Source organism: Prionailurus viverrinus, chromosome C2 (genome assembly GCF_022837055.1).
Source record: "Prionailurus viverrinus isolate Anna chromosome C2, UM_Priviv_1.0, whole genome shotgun sequence".
Taxonomy (NCBI): Eukaryota; Metazoa; Chordata; class Mammalia; order Carnivora; family Felidae; genus Prionailurus; species Prionailurus viverrinus.
Window position 1 is genome coordinate 154,421,348 of NC_062569.1, and position 15,640 is coordinate 154,436,987.

Genomic DNA, 15,640 nt, shown 5'->3' on the forward strand with positions numbered 1-15,640 from the left:
ATAAAAAAGCAGAACCAAGGGTGGTCTAGGGAGATTTCTGGGAAGACGGCGGTTTGGATTAACTTGCTATGTTGCTTATCCCTGTGCAAGGGGCCCTGGGTGAGCCTGGGAGAGTGTGATCTAAGCCTTGATAAGCTGGTAGAGCTTCCCTACTGTGTGACCTGAGTCTGAGGATTTGGGGAGAGGACCCAGTGGTGAGGACCAATTCCATCTTCCTGGAGAAAGCCCACAGCGTGAGCCCCATGCTGGTCTCCATGGCCCCAGATCCTTCGTGGGAGCTGAACATGCACACTGTTGCACTGTCACCATACCCCACCTGCAGGGAACTTCAGGCTTTGCATCTGGGGACATGAGAAGGGGCACACTTTCTCATGCTATCTCCGTGCCAAACTGATCACTTATCTATTGGTACTCCTTAGCTCACAGTGGCAGAGACCGTGGCTGTGCCATCCCTTCCCTCATGTCTAGATCAGGTAACCCAGCCCCACCAAAGAGACCAGGGAAATTCACAATGTACCGAGGGGACATTTCACACCGAACAAGAAGGACAAGCAGAATCCCCACAACAGGTGGCTGCTACCAACACAGAACTGCCACAGAGGACATATGAAGACTGCAATTAAAAGAACAGATTTCCATTTCTGCTGACGATGGAGAGAGACACGAAGGAATGTCACTTCCATTCTAACAACAAAAAAGAGAGGCTGTTCATCTACAAAATCATACTGTTCTCTGAGTCGCTTAGAAAGTCGAAGTCACAGACAACTAAGTGAAATTAGTTACAAAAAGCTAGAAGCCCCACAAGGAGATAAATAATCCCATCTCTGGCAGAGGATGGGGGGACCAGGACGTCGGCATAAAAGCAGATTCACAAGGACTGGAAGTAAGTATAACCTCCCGCAATCTCTACTTTTCCTTCCTTTCATGCACCAGGGCCATACTCAATAAAATATTACGAGACACACAAAGAAGCAAGAAAAAAGGACCAGAAAAAAAATACCGACATAACTATGGTAGGGGAGCTCTTCCACAGGGACTTTACAATAATTATGATTAATATCCATAAACGGGGGGGGGGGGGCGGGTTCAGAAGCAATATTAAAACCATTAAACTATAAGAAAAGACAAAATGATAAAAACAAATACCACAATGTAAGAGATGAATAAATCTTTAAACAAGCTACTCAGCAGGTTAGACAGAGGAAAAAAAATTAGTGAATTTAAACCTAGGTCAGTGGAAAACATCCAAAGTTAAAAAAAAAAGTGCGCAAGTGGAAAATATGAAATAGGTTATCCTGGAATTCTGAAATTACATCAAATATTCTAACACTGAAAATTAGAGTCTCAAAAGGAAAAGAAAGGGGGGGGGGCAGAGGAAATGGGATTTGAAATATGGAAGACTTTAATACCACTATTAATCACTTTGACTTAACTGACATTTACAGAACTCTGCACCCTAAATAGCAGAATACATACTGATTTTGAGGGCACGTTTGACACTTAATAAAAGGGACAATATTGTTAGCCATAATACAAATTTCAGTAGATGTTATAAGATAAAAATAATACATGTTATGTTCTATTTCCACAGCAAAACGAAAATTGAAAACAATAACACAAATATATCTGGAAAAAAAAACCCCAAATATTTGAAAATTAAATGATACATGTCTAAATAACTCATGAGTCAAAGAAGAAATCACCAGAGTAATAAGAATATATACAGATGAATATAAAAACACCATATCATTATTTGTGAGATACAGATAAAAGCAAAACTTAGAAGTGCGTAGCATTAAATTACTGTATTAGAAAAGGAAGAAGGTCACCAATCAACTATCTAAGCACCCACCTTAAGAAGCTACTACAAGAAGGGCAAGAAAAACCCAAAGTATGAAGAAGGAAGGAAATAATAAGGAGGAAAACTCAAATCAGTGAAATACAAAACAGAAAAACAACAGATAAAAAAAAATCAGTAAAACAAAAAGCTAGCTCTTTGGAAAAAAACATAGTAGGTGAGCCTCTAGGACTGATGTAGAAGACAGAAGACACAAGTTACAAATAACCATAAAAAGATAACCATCACTATAGCCTCTACTTTAATTAAAAGCATAATAGCAAAATATTAGGAATAACTTTGTGCCAATGAATTTGACAACTTAGATTAAATAGATACATTTCTTGAAAGACACAAACTATCAAGGATCGCTCAAGAAAAAGGAGGTAGATCTAATAGTCATATCTATAAATAAATTTAATTTATAGTTAAAAACCTTCCACAAATAACACCCAAAACCCAGGAAGCTTCACTAGTAAATATTACCTATAATTAAAGAAGAAATAAAACCAATTTTACACAGAATTATCCTGATACCAAAGTCAGACAAGAATCTTAAGAGAAAAGAGAACTAGAGACCAATATCCCTAATGGACACGGACATAAAAATCCTTAACCAAACATTACCAAATCAGGTATATCAACATACAAACAACAATGTATTATGACCAAGTGAGATTTACTCCAGGAATGCAAGGTTGGTTTGAATTCAGGAATTAGCCAATGAAAGAAACTCACTACTTCAACATACAAAAACAGAAATAGAGTGAGTAGATACAAAAAAAAAATGTTTTTCACAGAATTCAACATCCTGATAAAATCTCGTAGCAAACTAGGAAGACAATGAACTAACCTGATAAAGGTTTCTCCAAAAAAAACTATAACTAAGTCATACTTAATAAAAAAGAACTTACAAAAAAGTTGCTAGAAACATAGTGAGTTTAGGGACGTCATGGGATACATCGATGTACACAACTCAAAGTTAATTTTGTTTATAAATGTATTAGTAAAAAGCAATTGGAAATTGAAATTTAAAAAAATGATACATTTGCATCAAAACATGAAATGCTAAGAAATTCATTAAATAAGATATGTGCAAGACTTCCTTACTGAAAACTATAAAAGTTCTTGCTAACAATTAATGAAGACCGAAAGAAATGTTCATGGATCAAAATTCTCAATTTTTTCAGACAATACTAGGAAATCATTTTCCAAAAGGGCCAAATAATAAATGTTGTAGGCTTTGCAGGCCACACTGTTATATAACTACATACTTCTGCCAATGAGGCACAAAAGTAGCCAGAGAAAATACCCAAACAAAGCAGCCTGTGTTCTAATAGCATCCAATGGAAAGACTGGGTGTGGGTAGGATCTGACTCATGTCCCACACGTGGCTGACATCTGGTTTGTAAGAAGCCCACATCTGTAAGATCACTACAAAGTTGGAAGGAGGAGCATATACAAATAATACACATTTGGGTTAGTATTTTATCACACAGCTGATGCATGAAATATCGTAACATAATTTTAAGTAGAATTTTTTAAAAATATGTCTCATCCATAAAGCATTCAAAATCAAGGATGGAAAGTTTAAACATGTAAGTAACAGCACTTTTCTTTCATAATCACAACATGTTGCTCTCTCCAGTATCAGCTTCTGAATACTTTCTAAAGTGAGACAAAATGAAGAAAAACATTCTGACCCCTAATCTGTTTGCTCTTGGGGAATAGAGACATCATCAAAATGTAAAAAAATGCAAACTTAGAAACATGTGTACTGTGGATCATTAGAAACCTAATTCACATGAAATTCACAGAGGATTTTTAACAAGTGTTTGATGAAGTATGAACATGCCAGTAAATGAGTGATTGGCTTTGAAAAGTAATTAATGAAAGGTATCTGTTAGTTTACTTATTATAGTATAAAACATGAGAATCCCAGATTAGGGATCTGAGAATTTTGGGCCCCAAATTCAAACAGTAAGTAAGTAAATGCCCTCTTTTTCTTCTCAAGACCCCAATTTCATAATTTTCCCTTCCTAATATTTTATAAGTGAATATAAAGATGTGCTCTATTTTTACATAAATGGGATTTATTGTTTGATTACTGAGCACCCACTGTGGGGCAGATACTGGGCATGTAGCTATGATCACAAAGGATTGTGGCTCTCTTTGCTCTTTTTTTTTTAACATTAAAAATTTTTTTAAGTTTATTTATTTTTGACACAGAGAGGAGAATGCGAGTGTGAGCTAGGGAGGGGAAGAGAGAGAGGGAGACACAGAATCCGAAGCAGGCTCCAGGCTCTGAGCTGTCAGCACAGAGCCTGACATGGGGCTTGAACTCACGAACCGTGAGATCACGGCCTGTGCTGAAGTCAGATGCTTAACTGACTGAGCCACCCGGGTGCCCCCAACATTTTTTTTAAAAGTTTATTTGTTTTGAGAGAGGGAGCACCAGCAGGAGAGGGACAGGGAGAGGAAGAGAGAGACAGAGAGTATCCCAAGCAAGCTCTGAGCTGTCCGTGCAGAGCCTGAGGCGGGGCTTGATCCTACTAACTGTGAGATCATGACCTGAGCTGAAATCAAGAGTCGGGCACTTAACAGACTGAGCCACCCAGGTACCTCTCTTCTTTACATATACATATTTTTTTCTTTCCCTTTTTTTTTAGAGAGAGTGAGTGGGGAGGGGCACAGGGAGGGAGAGTATCTTAAGCAGGCTCTGTGCTTAGCATGGAGCCCAATGCGGGATTCGATCCCACGACCCTGGGATCATGACCTGAGCTGAAATCAAGAGTTGTCTGCTCAACGGACTGAGCCACCCAGGAGCCTCTGTGGTCTCTCTTTCAATCCCTCCCTCTCTGAGGCTAGTGGCCTCACTGTGGGGAATGTAGCTACCCTATGGAGAGGCTCCCTTGAGGGTGTTCTCCAACCAACAGTCTATGACTGAATCCTGCCATACAACACAGCAACCACATGAGTGGGCTTGGGGGACGAGACTCTTCCCAGGCTGAGCCTTGACATGACTGCATCACTGGCCAACACCTTAACTGCAGTGCTGGGAGAGACCTTGAACAGGAGGACTCAGCTAAGCCATACTCAGATTCCAGACCCCCAGACATAGGAGGTAATAAATGTGCATTATCTCATGCCACTAATTTTTGGGGATAATTTGTTGCAAGGCATCAGATCATCAGTAACACCGAATAACTAGGTAATGAGGTAATCTTTCAGTTCCTCAGTTTCTTCCACCTGTAAAAGTGGAGATAATATAGAATCTCCTTAATAAGGTGAGGTAGGCATTGAAATTCTTTAACTATGGTATGGCATAGAGTAAGCCCACAATACTCCTTCTTAAAAGATTTCTCCTTACGATGATTTTATGATTAGTTGACTTTCTGTCTTTCTTACTCCACAAGAAGAAGGACCATGTTGCAAGGAATCTCTCCACTTATCAGTCAGTCAATAGAGTGGTAGGCAACCTCTGGGATTAATGCTCGAAGGGGAATTCTGCGCATTTAGTGTTGAAATGTATGGCTAAGCTGCTTCCTAAGAAACACGTCGATTTCATTTCCATCAGTGTTGGCTGAGGGTTATTTTTTCCTCACACATGTACATGACTGACCTTTTTGATTTTCATCATTATTTTAATTTGCATGCTTTGACAATTTTTTTTTGATATTTTTTGTTTGTTTTGCCCGTAGATAAGTTTGAGCATCTTTTCACATCCTCATGTTTTGGCAATTTATACCTGTTTTCTTGGTGAACAGCCCATCTACATCCTTTGCCTATGTATCTATTGGACTTCCTGTCTTTTCCTCCTTCATTTGCCAAAGCACTTGGGTCTTATAAAGCATTTCTATACTCCGGTTTTACACAAATTTATTTTTGCTTATTTATTTATTTATTTATTTATTTTTATTTTTATTTATTTTATTATTTTTAAAAAATATAATTTATCATCAATTTGGTTTCCATTACAACACCCAATGCTCATCCCAACAACTGCCCTCCTCCATGTCCATCACCCACTTTCCCCCCACCCCCACCCCTCATTTAAAGTCAGGCCTGAATGTTGAATATTATCAACTGCCTTTCAATATTTATTGAAATGATCATATGTTTTTTTTCTATGTAAAAGTTGACGGTATGCTTTAAAAATTCAGTTTTTACCAATTATAAAATTCGTTTTTATGGATAACGTGTTCCTTTGGGCAAGGATAAAAGGATACTATTAGAACTTAATGAAAAAGCCTTTAATTTTTATTTAAGTGCTTAAATTTAGTCCATGTTTTGAAGCTGTCGAGGCTATTGATGCCTTTCCCAAAGTTTACTGCAGTAAGAGAGCCAGATGTAGTTTAATACACACAACCTAAAAATTCAGCCAAACGTAGGATTTTAAAAATACATCCATAAGGCAGAAAACCAGGAAATCTGAAAATGCAATGGGATTTATAAATTATGTAAAACGGGGTACAACACCCTAAAAAATCTAACAAAATGCTGATAGAATATGAGACAGTTAATAGGATCATTGACGTCAAAAACACGTATGCTTTCCTCTCCTTAAAGAATTTTCACCAGAAAAATACTTACAACATTTGACACATTTATACTAAAGCATTACAATATAAAATTTAACTAGTGTTAAGCTCAGCTGTCTCAGTTTAATCACTGAATAGGATTATCTATTAATTCCTGTATAGACTAAGAGAAGCCTCTTCATTATGAAAAGGTCTTAACAAAGACAGGAATAAAGTATATGCATTTGAAAAACATTAAATCTTTTTTTCATGAGGAAGTGAACCTAACTGGAAGAGTTACACAATTTATAAACCTGATCACGCTTGCTAAACAGAAGAGTGAACCAATTCATCTGCCATAAGAACAACAGTCCCAAGGGTTACCCATTTGTTCAGCTGGAGGGAAGTAGGCTTTGTCACAGCTTGATAAAATTATCGGCCGTCCACGTTAGGTTGTTCATCATTATTATAAAGAGCAAAATATAACACGGTGCATACAATATTCAGAATTCTGTAATCTTGTTGGCATGAGGTGAGTGCTCTGGGAAATTAGCTAGAAGATACACTGTAGCAGCCAGAAGTCATTAATTAAAAAGCTGCCAATTTTCTGTGGATAGCTGGGGTCAAGTGGGGACAATTTTAATGCTCTATTACATGAAAAGAAAATGTTAAAGCATTATGTAAGGCACATACGGAATTACTGGGTGTGTTAATACCATGTGACCTTTCTTCTTTATGGAAAGATACACTTAGCAGTGTTCCCAAGGACTGGGGGAGTGGGCACAGGGCGGGAAAGAATAGCTGAGTGTCACCAAGCACGCCCACTTGGAAGGCAGCAGCGAAGATGGTGATTGTTTCATCTTTTCTACAACTCTTGAGTCTTTGCTGGTCTGTAGCCAGAGCACTTGGCTAAGAGTCAGAAGCATTGGAAACTTACGAACTGTGCCCTTGAGCAAGTAGCTTATTCTCTCTGCATCCTTAATTTCACCGTATATGGAACAGGAAGAGTAATGCATTTCCATGCTCTACAGATTACTGTTCACCAAAGGAAGCAAGGCCGTGTGAATGTGCACATAAATGCCCACATAAGAAATGAAGAAGTTGGTCAATGAGCACATTCAGAGGGTCTCCCTAGCGGGCTGAAATAACATTGATTTGAAGTCGAACAGCAGAACGGCAGAAAGGAGATCTGTCTATATTCCCTGGACTGCACCCAGTGGCAAAGTAGGAAGTGTGTCCCTTTGCCCACCAAGGAATTGAAAACACAATCCCTCTTGTCCTTCTGGAGAGGGTGGTGTTTCCCTGAAGAATGAGTATGTTCTGCTTGCTCAGGGAGGTGGTCTTCCTTGTCTGGGAATAGTCAGTGGGTTTCGGGGAGTGAGGGGGCACAAAGATCGAAGCAGAGATGGGAAGGGGAGAGCAAGTACCAACAGCAAGATGGCACCTGCTCCAAGGTGAGCAGCCGCCCATGGCACCGGTGCTCAGTGACTGAGTGCTAAGTTCTGGTGTCTCCTTCTGGAGAAGAACCCAGAAGTGGACAGGGGTAGGGTCCTGAGGCACTGGTCCAGGTCCAGGCCAGAAAGCTATTCCCAAGCCCAAGCTATTCCCAAGAAAGAATCTTCCAGGCTGTACAGGATGTGCATGTGACATTTTGTCCATATGCTTGCATCAGAGATGGTCTGTCTATCCTCAGCCTACTGGAACACTTCTGATCTCTTCCCTAAATTGCAGGGACTGGAAGCCTGAGAAAAACCATTTTCTGCTGAATTGTCACCAGGTTCTTGTTTGTATTTCACCAGTGAGAGGCACTTGGATACAGTTTGGAAGGTGCAGGGATGGAAAAGCCATCATTCTCCTTGAGAAGCAACAAGTCGGTGCACAGGCAGATGCCAAGGTGACTTCCAGGAGGACAAATCACTGCCCTGGTGCGGAGGCAGCTGCAACCACAGACGGAAGTGGTGGTTGTCCAGGTTCTCGAGGTTGTCACATTTCTCAGGTTCCAGAAAGGAAGCTGAGTTTCTCCTACCCTTGCCAAAATTTTGCATGCCTCTACTTCCCAGTATTAAATCCTTTCTTTTTAAAAAATGTTTGTTTGTTTGTTCATTGAGAGAGACAGAGAGGGCGCATAAGTTGTTTCTTTACTTATTTTGAGAGAGAGAGAGGAGAAGAGAGAGAGAGAATCCCAAGCAGCTCCACACTCAGCACAGACCCTGACGCGAACCATGAGATCATGACCTGAGCAGAAATCAAGATTGGACGCTCAACCGACTGAGCCACCCAGGCACCCCATAAATCCTTTCTTGATAAAACACCACACCCTAACTGGGTCAGCATCAAGGCCATCAATTATGCTCACTTGGAATTCAATTTCCTTCCCTTAATTCCTTTATGTCTATAATGAAGGCCCATATCCAGAGAAAACCACCTCCCTTAGGTGGGCGAGCTCATGCCTGCCCCGGGGTGACTACAATTCGGGAGTTGACTAGCTCAGCATGCCAACTGCATGACTTTATCCCTAGCTGGCAAGGATTTTTTTTTTTTTTTAATCACAAAGACAGAACACTATGCCCTCGAGTCGCTTAGCAGAAGACGTAACCATGAACTGACCCAAGTCTGCATTTGCTGACAGGACACATGATCTCTCCTTCAGGGTGTTGAAACGGCTCGAGGTCACCATCGCTGTGTGTTGGGATCATGCAGCTGTATCTGCCGTAAAAGGCCTTCAGCCACCTTTTCCCTGCAGCAAGAGACCCCTGCATATTTGCCCTGGGTGTGGCTGCCTCTATCTAGAAGAGCAGTGAGGAAGACAATGAGGAAGAGGGCAGATGGAGGGGTAGAGACAAAGAAAGAAATGAAGCACAAGAAGGGCCCGGGGCCTGTCGTCCTGGTGACTCTACCAAGGCTGGTCGGAATTTCAGCTTCCTTGGGAGGGGGAAGGACCTCAGAGGAGCTCCTAGGGCCACTATACTCCACCCATTTAGCAGAGGAAGGCAGATTTTCATCCACAGTGAGTTTTATTCTACCATCAAAGGAAGAAAATAAAACACTAAGTTGAGTATCCATCCTCTCTGTTCGGCTCACAGTCCTTCCCCAAGAACTCACTATGCTTAGTGTCCCCATGTGGGGACCACACAAGTGTCGTAAACGGGGAGCCACATTCAGCCTTGAAGTTGGGTTTGCGTTCACCACTCACATCACAGGGAGGCGTTGTCTTCTCCTTTTTAGATTCTCTGAACCCTTTCCCTGCATTAACTCCAGATTCTCATCACCCATTTATGTGCTAGTGGGGACAAGGACACTGGATAACAACTGGGCCCCAATAGCTTGGATGAGCCTGATGCATGAGCTTGAGGCAGGTGTTGCTAGAAGGAGCTGGGAGGATCGCTGCAGGGCCAGCAAACCAATGACATGGAAGAGGGTGAACCCATGGGGTCAGAGGCTCAGGGCGTTCTGACCACACAGAGGGCAGGGAAGTGGTGAGCCCAGGAGAACTGGAGGGACTTGAGGCTTGCCCCATGCTGTGTGTTCTTCGTGTCATCCCTAGACACAGGCCCCGGGATGTCTACCTCGACCTTGGGAGAGAAGGGGTGAGCAGGATCAAGGTGAAGCACTCTAGGGCCAGCCCCTGAAGTAGGAGGAGGCTCCAGAGGGGTCGCCTGAGCTGTTGGACCAGGTACTGAGTGCAGCATTTGTTTCTTAATTTGGAATTGAACACAGTGCATGAAAACATCCAGAGAATGGCCCCTATATATGACGAGCAAGGAGGGTTTGGGCAGGGGGGTAGACACCCAGAAGAAGAGGAAACTTCTGGGACCTTGGTGGTAAGGGACAGCTAGGCTCTCTGGTAGACTGCACCTGTGGGTACAGAAATGACAACGTGGAGCAGCTTTCTGGGGACAGTGGGAGATACCAGAGCACGGGCGAAACTGCCATGCGCCAAGTGGTGTGGATGCTCTGAGCATCCAAGGAAAACTGGGGCTAGAGAAGCTTTACTCCTGTGTGAACATGCCTTTCTTGGCTGAGGGAGGAAGGACACAGGCAAAGGCAGGGAGAAAGGCAATCTGAGAGAAGCAGGCAGGGCAAGGAAGCCCCATGCCAACTGCAGTCCTCTGTGTGCTCTGGAGAGTGGAAGAAAATAGGAACTCTGCCAAATTAAGGACAACTTCTCCCTCGCTGGGTGGCCCTGGAGAGCCAACAAACCCTGGCTATAGATGGGCCCCGTTTCCACCCAGAAAACTGAAGACAATCAAAGACAATTGCAGACAGAAGTTTACAAATTCTCACTGCCAGAGGCACACAGAAAGAAAGCAACTGAATTATAAAGGACACACACATGAAATCTGAATAAATGCAGAGAATGTCCATGCCATTGGCTGGGAAGGCTCAATATTTTAATGAAGTCCCTGTTCTCCATATTAACCTTTAGATTTATTACAATCTTCCAAAGTTTTCGGAATAATTTTTTTAAATTTTTTTTAATGTTTTATTATTTATTTTTGAGACAGAGACAGAGCATGAACAGGGGAAGGTCAGAGAGAGAGGGAGACACAGAATCTGAAGCAGGCTCCAGGCTCCGAGCTGTCAGCACAGAGCTCGATGCGGGGCTCGAACTCACAGACCATGAGATCATGACCTGAGCTGAAGTCGGACGCTCAACCAACTGAGCCACCCAGGCGCCCCCAGAATAATTTTTTTTAGAACTTGACAAAATTATCCTAACATTCATCTAGAAGAAATAAGCAAACAAATATCCATGTGAGAAATACAGGACACTTTTGGAAAACAAATGGGGAGAGTATCATACTAGGTATTAAAATGTATCTGGAAGAGCTAAACCTCTAACACACGTGGTCCTAATGCCAGAATGGACAGATCGGAGTAAAAGAGAGCATCGGAAACAGACTTTGGTGGACACCTTTTTTTCTCGTAGACTATAAAGCAGTTCATGTCAGTGGGGGAAAGGTTGGGCTATCCAATAAATGGTTTTCGGACAACTGGCTTCCCATGTGAGCTGCTGCTGATGACAGCTAATGTTATTGACTAATTGCGATGTGCCAGGCACCAGAATGAATGCTTTCCATAAATCATCTTACTAAACCATCACGTTAATCCTCTTATCTTCTCTCTCTCTCTCTCTCTCTCTCTCTCTCACACACACACACACACACACACACACACACACACACACACACACGTGCACGAGGAAACTGTGGTTCACACAGGTTAAGTAATTTTCCTGCAGTAACACAGCCAGTGTTGTGTCTTGGGTCCAAGCTCCGCCGACTCTCTTAACTGACGATTTCTTAACTCCTCCTCCTAGATTCCCACTTTGTTTTTCTTACAGAAAGTCCAAATTTTATATAGCTTAGTATATAAACAAATAGGGTGTAAGATTTAAAGATGGCAGCATAAAACTAATATTTCTTCTTTTTTTGGAAACCATACAAGAACAATTAGGACACAGAGGGAAAGAAAATGTGAGCTACAAAGGAGGCAAATGGACAACCAAAAGTGTACACGAGCAGAAGTACATGCAGAAAGAAAAGGACAGACGACGGTGGCTGTGAACTTGGGCAAGCATCAGCAAAGGACGTGTTGTTAAGGTGGGGGCACAGCGAGGGGCAAAACCAGCACCAGTGTGCCCAGGCTGGGTCGGGCAGAGGCTTCCCTGCACCTGCTGTGGCTCTTAGAATCAGACAGGCAGCATTAAGTGCAGAACCAGATAGCTGCACACAGCGTTCTCTTTCTAGGGATCTGAATTTTCTTCAAATGGGAGTTCTCAAAAGGAAGCAAAGACACTGCAAGAACACTGGAAGACAGACACAGGAAAAGAAAGCGGGTCATGGGATCACACCAGAAGAATGCTGCCATGAGTTAGATGAACACTGTGAACCAGTCACTTGCCTAGGAAGTGAGAGCCCCAGAAAGAGTGAAATATGAACTGGCAGAAGTGGCGAAAGAAGAAGAAAAAGTAAAATCACAAACGGGAAGGAAAAATTGGAGACAGTGCAAAGAAGAACAAATTTGCTTGAGTAAAAGATGTAGAAAATATACATTAAGGTAAAAATTTGGAGACCCTGCAGAAGCAAATGGAAAAGGGAAGAGAACAAATATTTACAGATGTAACGTAAGAGATTTTTTTCTTAAATAAAAGATGCTAAGAATCTAAATATTAAATAGCACACCACATCTGTGGGAAAACTGACCCCAAATGAATGACATCAAGGCACAGACTGTACATTCGCCAGACTCCAAAGTCAGCTCTTCGGTACATGCAGGAAGATGATTAAGTCCCTTCTACCGGGAAGTCAGGCAGCCTTGGTTTCCTCCTGGACGATAATGTGAGCCACCCATCTCCTACAGGCCAAACTGGATGTATGTGTGAAAAGACACACCCATACCATTTTGAGCAAAGCAGAGCTTGGAATACTGCTCGCTGGAAAAACTATGGCTAAGGATAGGGATAGCACAGGGTCCAGGTCACGGAATGGATGTAAATCTCAAGTTGGGTATATGGCGGCCAACAGGTGGAAGGTAAAAGCTATGACAGCAGAAAAAGCACTCATTTAAAAAATAGTATACCTGGGAAATTCCCCATTGCTTATCTTGGGAACTGAGGAGTATGTCTACAGAGAGGCTCACACTCCCATACTGACCATGACCCAATCTGCTCCCCCCCAGCATGGCTCCATCTATTCTCAGAGGCTTTGCCCCTTTACCCACACCCACACCAGCCCATCAGGCTGTAGATTCTGAACTGCTGATCCTCCTGCACTGTTGTCACCCTGATCCAAGCCACGTCACAGCTCAGGCCTCCTAATGGGCTCCTATCACGAGTCCTGCCTTCCCATGGTCTACGTTCAACACAGCAGGGCCGATGGGCAGACCCACCACCCCTCCTGGATTGCTCCAATAGCCTCCTAGTTCTGGGCTCAGCATGGCAGTGGAAGAAAAGGGACAGCGTCACTGTCACTACTGTGACCCCCTACTCATCCCCACCATGGCACCATCACACCCTTGTAATGATTGATGAGAGATCTGACCTCCTGGGACCTCTGAGGTCTCCTTTCGCTCTGCCCCAGCTTCAGTGTCTTCCTTAGTGTTTCTGGAACATTCCAGGCACAAACAAACTTCTGCCCCTGGCTTTGATACTAGTTGGCACTAAGGCCTTCAGTCTTCCCCTGCAGACACGCACAAACCTCATCTCCCATTTCTTTAAGGCTTTACTCACATTACCTTCTCCATGACAACCTTACTTGAAATGCAAACTACTCCCCACTCCCCTGTGCCCCCCCTCCAGGCATGCTCTGACCCTTGCCCTTAAACATTTCCATGACCACGCTTCTCTGGGGGTCAGAAGTGGCCCTGTCCATGGGCAGCCAGAGAGCAAAGGATACCCAGGCCGGCCACGGGCCAGTGCACTAGCTGTATCTTGCCTTAGCAGCCCTTCTTTGGGCCTTAGTGGCTAACAAGGGAATGGTCCCTAGGACAGTGACTGAAACCCATTCCCTCCACTATAAATGACATATGTATGCTTTGTTCTGGATTTCTGGGAACACAGGTGAGGCCCACTATGGTATTAAGCCCTGATTTAAAAAAAAATCTCTTTAGGGGCGCCTGGGTGGCGCAGTCGGTTAAGCGTCCGACTTCAGCCAGGTCACGATCTTGCGGTCTGTGAGTTCGAGCCCCGCGTCAGGCTCTGGGCTGATGGCTCAGAGCCTGGAGCCTGTTTCCGATTCTGTGTCTCCCTCTCTCTCTGCCCCTCCCCCGTTCATGCTCTGTCTCTCTCTGTCCCAAAAAATAAATAAACGTTGAAAAAAAAAAATTAAAAAAAAAAATCTCTTTAGACCAGAGACCTCGTTTGTTCATGTAAAGGGAAGAAAAAAAAAAAACAACAGGAGACAGAATTGAATGTTTTAGACTTCATGCATCTGGACCCAAGGTCAAGACTCTAATAACGTTATTTTCCCACAAAGATTGTTTCATTCCTGCAATTGTCGCCCTTAAGCCACTGCAATTTACGCTGGAATTCTGCAGCCTCAGGATTAGATTGTCGCAGCTCTCAGAGAAACAGCTCAAGTCTGTTGTGTCTGCAACTTTTTTCCCCCCTTGGTCACACATAACGAAGGTGCCCTTAAGCTCTCAGTGAATATTTGATTACCAGAAACGCGTTCCATCAGCAAGGCTAAATTTTTCTTAAGAAACATCTGTGTCACTTGTATAATTAAAATAATATTACACAATCTCCCCCTATTCCATTGGAAGATATTTAAAAATAAGCGTTAACACACGATATTATTTTTGTTGCAGGAAACCAGGCAACATTGTAAACTGCAGAAGGATGTGCACATGAATAAAATTCTGGCGAGTGGACAAGGCATATTGAAAGCTATAGAAATCGCTTACTCTTTGAGCCAGCGACTCTACTTCCAGAAATTTACCCCTGGAAAAAAAATGAACACGTACAAATATTGATGAGACAGAGTCACTGTGATGTTTTTGTAACAGTGAAAACCCAGGGAAAAGCAAACACTATCCAACAATTGTGTTGGACACACCTAGTTGCCAAGTCTCCATATTCCCCTCTTAGTAAATAGCCCAAGCTGTGGGCATGGTGGCTGAGCACGTAGCTACAATGCAGCTTGCAGACCCCCTATAGCTGGGGTGACCTGGGTGGTGGGTTGTTAGAGGAATTGATTTAAGGACATTTCAGAGAGGTCCTTGGGGGGAGGTGACTCAGGTTGGGTGGCAGCTCTGCTCTCCCTCTTCTGGGGAAAGGGGAAGTGGCCACGGAGCTCAGTGGCGCTAACTGCTTGTTGAGAGGGGCAGATCAAAGGCGTAAGCAATTTGACGACCTAGAGGAAAAAACAAACTGGTCCTAAACTGTCTGTCTAGACTCCTCATACGAGAAAGAGTAAACCCTTGTGGCTTTAAGTCACTGAGCCCAATCCTAACAAAGGTAAGAGATAGTTAGATGGACTTATGGATGTATTAATATAAGCTCTACACAGATATTAAAAAGTCATAGTGAATACCCATGTTTATTCACAGGGAAAGACATTCACAGTATATTGGTAACTGAAGAAGGAAGATTATAAGTGAGGAAGAATCATATGATCAATTTAAAGAGCCCACAAAATTACAGGTATATCCACAGATATATGCATTTTCCAGGGGACAGGTCTGAAAGGCTAGCCAAAAACGTTCAGAGCACTTATCCTTGTTTATCTTTGAATGGTGTTATTTGAGGGGAATTTAAAACACATTCATAAAAATTTGTTTG

General features: G+C 42.7%; 1 protein-coding gene across 1 annotated transcript in view; it reads right to left on the reverse strand.

The window, feature by feature from the left end:
- DSCAM (DS cell adhesion molecule) overlaps positions 1 to 15,640 on the reverse strand; it is a 632,639-nt gene that overhangs the window by 233,048 nt on the left and 383,951 nt on the right. The gene's annotated exons all lie outside the window — the stretch shown is intronic.